The following is an 8,829-nucleotide window of genomic DNA, read 5'->3' as shown; positions in this document are numbered from 1 at the left end:
GTCGTCCAAAATGTGACAAAAAGTCATAGGTTAGTATGTCGTTCAAAAGTTGACTAAAAAGTCATAGGTTAGTATGTAGTCCATAATTTGACAAAAAAGTCATAGTTTAGTATGTTGTCCAAAATTTGACAAAAAAGTCATAGGTTTGTATGTCGTTCAAAATTTGAAAAAAAAGTCATGGGTTAGTATGTCGTTTAAATTTTGACAAAAAAGTCATAGGTTAGTATGTCGTCCAAAATGTGACAAAATAGTCATAGGTTAGTATGTCGTCCAAATTTGGAAAAAAAAGTCATAGGTTAGTATGTCTTCCAAATTTTGACAAAAAAGTCATAGGTTAGTATGTCGTCCAAAATGTGACAAAATAGTCATAGGTCAGTATGTCGTCCAAATTTTGACAAAAGAGTCATAGGACAGTATGTCGTCCAAAAAGACATAAAAAAGTCGTAGTTAAGTATGTCGTCCAAATTTTGACAAAAAAGTCATAGGTTAGTATGTCGTCCAAAATTGGACAAAAAAGTCATAGGTTAGTATGTAGTCCATAATTTGACAAAAAAGTCATAGTTTAGTATGTCTTCCAAATTTTGACAAAAAAGTCATAGGTTAGTATGTCGTCCAAAATGTGACAAAATAGTCATAGGTTAGTATGTCGTCCACAATGTGACAAAAAAGTCATAGGTTAGTATGTTGTTCAAAAGTTGACAAAAAAGTAATAGGTTAGTATGTCGTTCAAAATTTGACAAAAAAGTCATAGGTTAATATGTCGTTCAAAATTTGACAAAAAAGTTATAGGTTAGTATGTCGTCCAAATTTTGACAAAAACGTCATCGGTTAGTATGTTGTCCAAAATGTGACAAAAAAGTCATAGGTTAGTATGTCGTTCAAAAGTTGACAAAAAAGTAATAGGTTAGTATGTCGTCCAAAATTGGACAAAAAGTCATAGGTTAATATGTCTTCCAAAAAGACATAAAAAAGTCGTAGTTTAGTATGTTGTCCAAAATTTGACAAAAAAGTCATAGGTTAGTATGTCGTCCAAAATGTGACAAAAAGTCATAGGTTAGTATGTCGTTCAAAAGTTGACTAAAAAGTCATAGGTTAGTATGTAGTCCATAATTTGACAAAAAAGTCATAGTTTAGTATGTCGTCCAAATTTTGACAAAAAAGTCATAGGTTAGTATGTCATCCAAAAAGACATAAAAAAGTCGTAGTTTAGTATGTTGTCCAAAATTTGACAAAAAAGTCATAGGTTAGTATGTCGTCCAAAATGTGACAAAAAGTCATAGGTTAGTATGTCGTTCAAAAGTTGACTAAAAAGTCATAGGTTAGTATGTAGTCCATAATTTGACAAAAAAGTCATAGTTTAGTATGTCGTCCAAAATTTGACAAAAAAGTCATAGGTTAGTATGTCGTCCAAAATGTGACAAAATAGTCATAGGTTAGTATGTCGTCCAAATTTGGAAAAAAAGTCATAGGTTAGTATGTCTTCCAAATTTTGACAAAAAAGTCATAGGTTAGTATGTCGTCCAAAATGTGACAAAATAGTCATAGGTCAGTATGTCGTCCAAATTTTGACAAAAGAGTCATAGGACAGTATGTCGTCCAAAAAGACATAAAAAAGTCGTAGTTAAGTATGTCGTCCAAATTTTGACAAAAAAGTCATAGGTTAGTATGTCGTTCAAAATTTGACAAAAAAGTCATAGGTTAATATGTCGTTCAAAATTTGACAAAAAAGTTATAGGTTAGTATGTCGTCCAAATTTTGACAAAAACGTCATTGGTTAGTATGTCGTCCAAAATGTGACAAAAAAGTCATAGGTTAGTATGTCGTCCAAAATGTGACAAAATAGTCATAGGTCAGTATGTCGTCCAAATTTTGACAAAAGAGTCATAGGATAGTATGTCGTCCAAAAAGACATAAAAAAGTCGTAGTTAAGTATGTCGTCCAAATTTTGACAAAAAAGTCATAGGTTAGTATGTCGTTCAAAATTTGACAAAAAAGTCATAGGTTAATATGTCGTTCAAAATTTGACAAAAAAGTTATAGGTTAGTATGTCGTCCAAATTTTGACAAAAACGTCATAGGTTAGTATGTCGTCCAAAATGTGACAAAAAAGTCATAGGTTAGTATGTTGTTCAAAAGTTGACAAAAAAGTAATAGGTTAGTATGTAGTTCAAAATTTGACAAAAAAGTCATAGGTTAATATGTCGTTCAAAATTTGACAAAAAAGTTATAGGTTAGTATGTCGTCCAAATTTTGACAAAAACGTCATAGGTTAGTATGTCGTCCAAAATGTGACAAAAAAGTCATAGGTTAGTATGTTGTTCAAAAGTTGACAAAAAAGTAATAGGTTAGTATGTAGTTCAAAATTTGACAAAAAAGTCATAGGTTAATATGTCGTTCAAATTTTGACGAAAACGTCATAGGTTAGTATGTCGTCCAAAATGTGACAAAAAAGTCATAGGTTAGTATGTCGTTCAAAAGTTGACAAAAAAGTCATAGGTTAGTATGTCGTCCAAAATTGGACAAAAAAGTCATAGGTTAGTATGTCGTCCAAAATGTGACAAAATAGTCATAGGTTAGTATGTCGTCCAAAATGTGACAAAAAAGTCATAGGTTAGTATGTTGTTCAAAAGTTGACAAAAAAGTAATAGGTTAGTATGTCGTCCAAAATTGGACAAAAAGTCATAGGTTAATATGTCGTTCAAAATTTGACAAAAAAGTTATAGGTTAGTATGTCGTCCAAATTTTGACAAAAACGTCATCGGTTAGTATGTTGTCCAAAATGTGACAAAAAAGTCATAGGTTAGTATGTCGTTCAAAAGTTGACAAAAAAGTAATAGGTTAGTATGTCGTCCAAAATTGGACAAAAAGTCATAGGTTAATATGTCTTCCAAAAAGACATAAAAAAGTCGTAGTTTAGTATGTTGTCCAAAATTTGACAAAAAAGTCATAGGTTAGTATGTCGTCCAAATTTTGACAAAAACGTCATAGGTTAGTATGTCGTCCAAAATGTGACAAAAAAGTCATAGGTTAGTATGTCGTCCAAAATGTGACAAAATAGTCATAGGTTAGTATGTCGTCCACAATGTGACAAAAAAGTCATAGGTTAGTATGTTGTTCAAAAGTTGACAAAAAAGTAATAGGTTAGTATGTAGTTCAAAATTTGACAAAAAAGTCATAGGTTAATATGTCGTTCAAATTTTGACAAAAAGGTCATAGGTTAATATGTCGTCCAAAATGTGACAAAAAAGTCATAGGTTAGTATGTCGTTCAAAAGTTGACAAAAAAGTCATAGATAGTATGTCGTCCAAAATTGGACAAAAAAGTCATAGGTTAGTATGTCGTCCAAATTTTGACAAAAAAGTCATAGGTTAGTATGTCGTCCAAAATGTGACAAAATAGTCATAGGTTAGTATGTCGTCCAAAATGTGACAAAAAAGTCATAGGTTAATATGTCGTTCAAAATTTGACAAAAAAGTTATAGGTTAGTATGTCGTCCAAATTTTGACAAAAACGTCATAGGTTAGTATGTCGTCCAAAATGTCACAAAAAAGTCATAGGTTAGTATGTCGTCCAAAATGTGACAAAATAGTCATAGGTTAGTATGTCGTCCAAAATGTGACAAAAAAGTCATAGGTTAGTATGTTGTTCAAAAGTTGACAAAAAAGTAATAGGTTAGTATGTCGTCCAAAATTGGACAAAAAGTCATAGGTTAGTATGTCGTTCAAAATGTCACAAAAAAGTCATAGGTTAATATGTCTTCCAAAAAGACATAAAAAAGTCGAAGTTTCGTATGTCGTCCAAATTTTGACAAAAAAGTCATAGGTTAGTATGTCATCCAAAAAGACATAAAAAAGTCGTAGTTTAGTATGTTGTCCAAGATTTGACAAAAAAGTCATAGGTTAGTATGTCGTCCAAAATGTGACAAAAAAGTCATAGGTTAGTATGTCGTTCAAAAGTTGACTAAAAAGTCATAGGTTAGTATGTCGTCCAAAATTTGACAAAAAAGTCATAGGTTTGTATGTCGTTAAAAATTTGACAAAAACGTCATAGGTTAGTATGTCGTCCAAAATGTGACAAAAAAGTCATAGGTTAGTATGTCGTCCAAAATGTGACAAAATAGTCATAGGTTAGTATGTCGTCCACAATGTGACAAAAAAGTCATAGGTTAGTATGTTGTTCAAAAGTTGACAAAAAAGTAATAGGTTAGTATGTAGTTCAAAATTTGACAAAAAAGTCATAGGTTAATATGTCGTTCAAATTTTGACAAAAACGTCATAGGTTAGTATGTCGTCCAAAATGTGACAAAAAAGTCATAGGTTAGTATGTCGTTCAAAAGTTGACAAAAAAGTCATAGATAGTATGTCGTCCAAAATTGGAAAAAAAAGTCATAGGTTAGTATGTCGTCCAAATTTTGACAAAAAAGTCATAGGTTAGTATGTCGTCCAAAATGTGACAAAATAGTCATAGGTTAGTATGTCGTCCAAAATGTGACAAAAAAGTCATAGGTTAATATGTCGTTCAAAATTTGACAAAAAAGTTATAGGTTAGTATGTCGTCCAAATTTTGACAAAAACGTCATAGGTTAGTATGTCGTCCAAAATGTCACAAAAAAGTCATAGGTTAGTATGTCGTCCAAAATTTGACAAAATAGTCATAGGTTAGTATGTCGTCCACAATGTGACAAAAAAGTCATAGGTTAGTATGTTGTTCAAAAGTTGACAAAAAAGTAATAGGTAAGTATGTAGTTCAAAATTTGACAAAAAAGTCATAGGTTAATATGTCGTTCAAATTTTGACAAAAACGTCATAGGTTAGTATGTCGTCCAAAATGTGACAAAAAAGTCATAGGTTAGTATGTCGTTCAAAAGTTGACAAAAAAGTCATAGGTTAGTATGTCGTCCAAAATTGGACAAAAAAGTCATAGGTTAGTATGTCGTCCAAATTTTGACAAAAAAGTCATAGGTTAGTATGTCGTCCAAAATGTGACAAAATAGTCATAGGTTAGTATGTCGTCCAAAATGTGACAAAAAAGTCATAGGTTAGTATGTTGTTCAAAAGTTGACAAAAAAGTAATAGGTTAGTATGTCGTCCAAAATTGGACAAAAAGTCATAGGTTAGTATGTCGTTCAAAATTTGACAAAAAAGTCATAGGTTAGTATGTCGTCCAAAATGTGACAAAATAGTCATAGGTTAGTATGTCGTCCACAATGTGACAAAAAAGTCAGAGGTTAGTATGTTGTTCAAAAGTTGACAAAAAAGTAATAGGTTAGTATGTCGTTTAAAATTTGACAAAAAAGTCATAGGTTAATATGTCGTTCAAAATTTGACAAAAAAGTTATAGGTTAGTATGTCGTCCAAATTTTGACAAAAACATCATCGGTTAGTATGTTGTCCAAAATGTGACAAAAAAGTCATAGGTTAGTATGTCGTTCAAAAGTTGACAAAAAAGTCATAGGTTAGTATGTCGTCCAAAATTGGACAAAAAAGTCATAGGTTAGTATGTCGTCCAAATTTTGACATAAAAGTCATAGGTTAGTATGTCGTCCAAAATGTGACAAAATAGTCATAGGTTAGTATGTCGTCCAAAATGTGACAAAAAAGTCATAGGTTAGTATGTTGTTCAAAAGTTGACAAAAAAGTAATAGGTTAGTATGTCGTCCAAAATTGGACAAAAAGTCATAGGTTAATATGTCTTCCAAAAAGACATAAAAAAGTCGTAGTTTAGTATGTTGTCCAAAATTTGACAAAAAAGTCATAGGTTTGTATGTCGTCCAAAATGTGACAAAAAGTCATAGGTTAGTATGTCGTTCAAAAGTTGACTAAAAAGTCATAGGTTAGTATGTAGTCCATAATTTGACAAAAAAGTCATAGTTTAGTATGTCGTCCAAATTTTGACAAAAAAGTCATAGGTTAGTATGTCATCCAAAAAGACATAAAAAAGTCGTAGTTTAGTATGTTGTCCAAAATTTGACAAAAAAGTCATAGGTTAGTATGTCGTCCAAAATGTGACAAAAAGTCATAGGTTAGTATGTCGTTCAAAAGTTGACTAAAAAGTCATAGGTTAGTATGTAGTCCATAATTTGACAAAAAAGTCATAGTTTAGTATGTTGTCCAAAATTTGACAAAAAAGTCATAGGTTTGTATGTCGTTCAAAATTTGAAAAAAAAGTCATGGGTTAGTATGTCGTTTAAATTTTGACAAAAAAGTCATAGGTTAGTATGTCGTCCAAAATGTGACAAAATAGTCATAGGTTAGTATGTCGTCCAAATTTGGAAAAAAAAGTCATAGGTTAGTATGTCTTCCAAATTTTGACAAAAAAGTCATAGGTTAGTATGTCGTCCAAAATGTGACAAAATAGTCATAGGTCAGTATGTCGTCCAAATTTTGACAAAAGAGTCATAGGACAGTATGTCGTCCAAAAAGACATAAAAAAGTCGTAGTTAAGTATGTCGTCCAAATTTTGACAAAAAAGTCATAGGTTAGTATGTCGTCCAAAATTTGACAAAAAAGTCATAGGTTAGTATGTAGTCCATAATTTGACAAAAAAGTCATAGTTTAGTATGTCTTCCAAATTTTGACAAAAAAGTCATAGGTTAGTATGTCGTCCAAAATGTGACAAAATAGTCATAGGTTAGTATGTCGTCCACAATGTGACAAAAAAGTCATAGGTTAGTATGTTGTTCAAAAGTTGACAAAAAAGTAATAGGTTAGTATGTCGTTCAAAATTTGACAAAAAAGTCATAGGTTAATATGTCGTTCAAAATTTGACAAAAAAGTTATAGGTTAGTATGTCGTCCAAATTTTGACAAAAACGTCATCGGTTAGTATGTTGTCCAAAATGTGACAAAAAAGTCATAGGTTAGTATGTCGTTCAAAAGTTGACAAAAAAGTAATAGGTTAGTATGTCGTCCAAAATTGGACAAAAAGTCATAGGTTAATATGTCTTCCAAAAAGACATAAAAAAGTCGTAGTTTAGTATGTTGTCCAAAATTTGACAAAAAAGTCATAGGTTAGTATGTCGTCCAAAATGTGACAAAAAGTCATAGGTTAGTATGTCGTTCAAAAGTTGACTAAAAAGTCATAGGTTAGTATGTAGTCCATAATTTGACAAAAAAGTCATAGTTTAGTATGTCGTCCAAATTTTGACAAAAAAGTCATAGGTTAGTATGTCATCCAAAAAGACATAAAAAAGTCGTAGTTTAGTATGTTGTCCAAAATTTGACAAAAAAGTCATAGGTTAGTATGTCGTCCAAAATGTGACAAAAAGTCATAGGTTAGTATGTCGTTCAAAAGTTGACTAAAAAGTCATAGGTTAGTATGTAGTCCATAATTTGACAAAAAAGTCATAGTTTAGTATGTCGTCCAAAATTTGACAAAAAAGTCATAGGTTAGTATGTCGTCCAAAATGTGACAAAATAGTCATAGGTTAGTATGTCGTCCAAATTTGGAAAAAAAGTCATAGGTTAGTATGTCTTCCAAATTTTGACAAAAAAGTCATAGGTTAGTATGTCGTCCAAAATGTGACAAAATAGTCATAGGTCAGTATGTCGTCCAAATTTTGACAAAAGAGTCATAGGACAGTATGTCGTCCAAAAAGACATAAAAAAGTCGTAGTTAAGTATGTCGTCCAAATTTTGACAAAAAAGTCATAGGTTAGTATGTCGTTCAAAATTTGACAAAAAAGTCATAGGTTAATATGTCGTTCAAAATTTGACAAAAAAGTTATAGGTTAGTATGTCGTCCAAATTTTGACAAAAACGTCATAGGTTAGTATGTCGTTCAAAAGTTGACTAAAAAGTCATAGGTTAGTATGTAGTCCATAATTTGACAAAAAAGTCATAGTTTAGTATGTCGTCCAAAATTTGACAAAAAAGTCATAGGTTAGTATGTCGTCCAAAATGTGACAAAATAGTCATAGGTTAGTATGTCGTCCAAATTTGGAAAAAAAGTCATAGGTTAGTATGTCTTCCAAATTTTGACAAAAAAGTCATAGGTTAGTATGTCGTCCAAAATGTGACAAAATAGTCATAGGTCAGTATGTCGTCCAAATTTTGACAAAAGAGTCATAGGACAGTATGTCGTCCAAAAAGACATAAAAAAGTCGTAGTTAAGTATGTCGTCCAAATTTTGACAAAAAAGTCATAGGTTAGTATGTCGTTCAAAATTTGACAAAAAAGTCATAGGTTAATATGTCGTTCAAAATTTGACAAAAAAGTTATAGGTTAGTATGTCGTCCAAATTTTGACAAAAACGTCATTGGTTAGTATGTCGTCCAAAATTTGACAAAAAAGTCATAGGTTAGTATGTCGTCCAAAATGTGACAAAATAGTCATAGGTCAGTATGTCGTCCAAATTTTGACAAAAGAGTCATAGGATAGTATGTCGTCCAAAAAGACATAAAAAAGTCGTAGTTAAGTATGTCGTCCAAATTTTGACAAAAAAGTCATAGATAGTATGTCGTCCAAAATTGGACAAAAAAGTCATAGGTTAGTATGTCGTCCAAATTTTGACAAAAAAGTCATAGGTTAGTATGTCGTCCAAAATGTGACAAAATAGTCATAGGTTAGTATGTCGTCCAAAATGTGACAAAAAAGTCATAGGTTAATATGTCGTTCAAAATTTGACAAAAAAGTTATAGGTTAGTATGTCGTCCAAATTTTGACAAAAACGTCATAGGTTAGTATGTCGTCCAAAATGTCACAAAAAAGTCATAGGTTAGTATGTCGTCCAAAATGTGACAAAATAGTCATAGGTTAGTATGTCGTCCAAAATGTGACAAAAAAGTCATAGGTTAGTATGTTGTTCAAAAGTTGACAAAAAAGTAATAGGTT

This window comes from Solea solea, chromosome 9 (assembly GCF_958295425.1).
Source record: "Solea solea chromosome 9, fSolSol10.1, whole genome shotgun sequence".
Classification (NCBI taxonomy): domain Eukaryota; kingdom Metazoa; phylum Chordata; class Actinopteri; order Pleuronectiformes; family Soleidae; genus Solea; species Solea solea.
Note: the sequence above shows the minus strand (reverse complement) of the source record.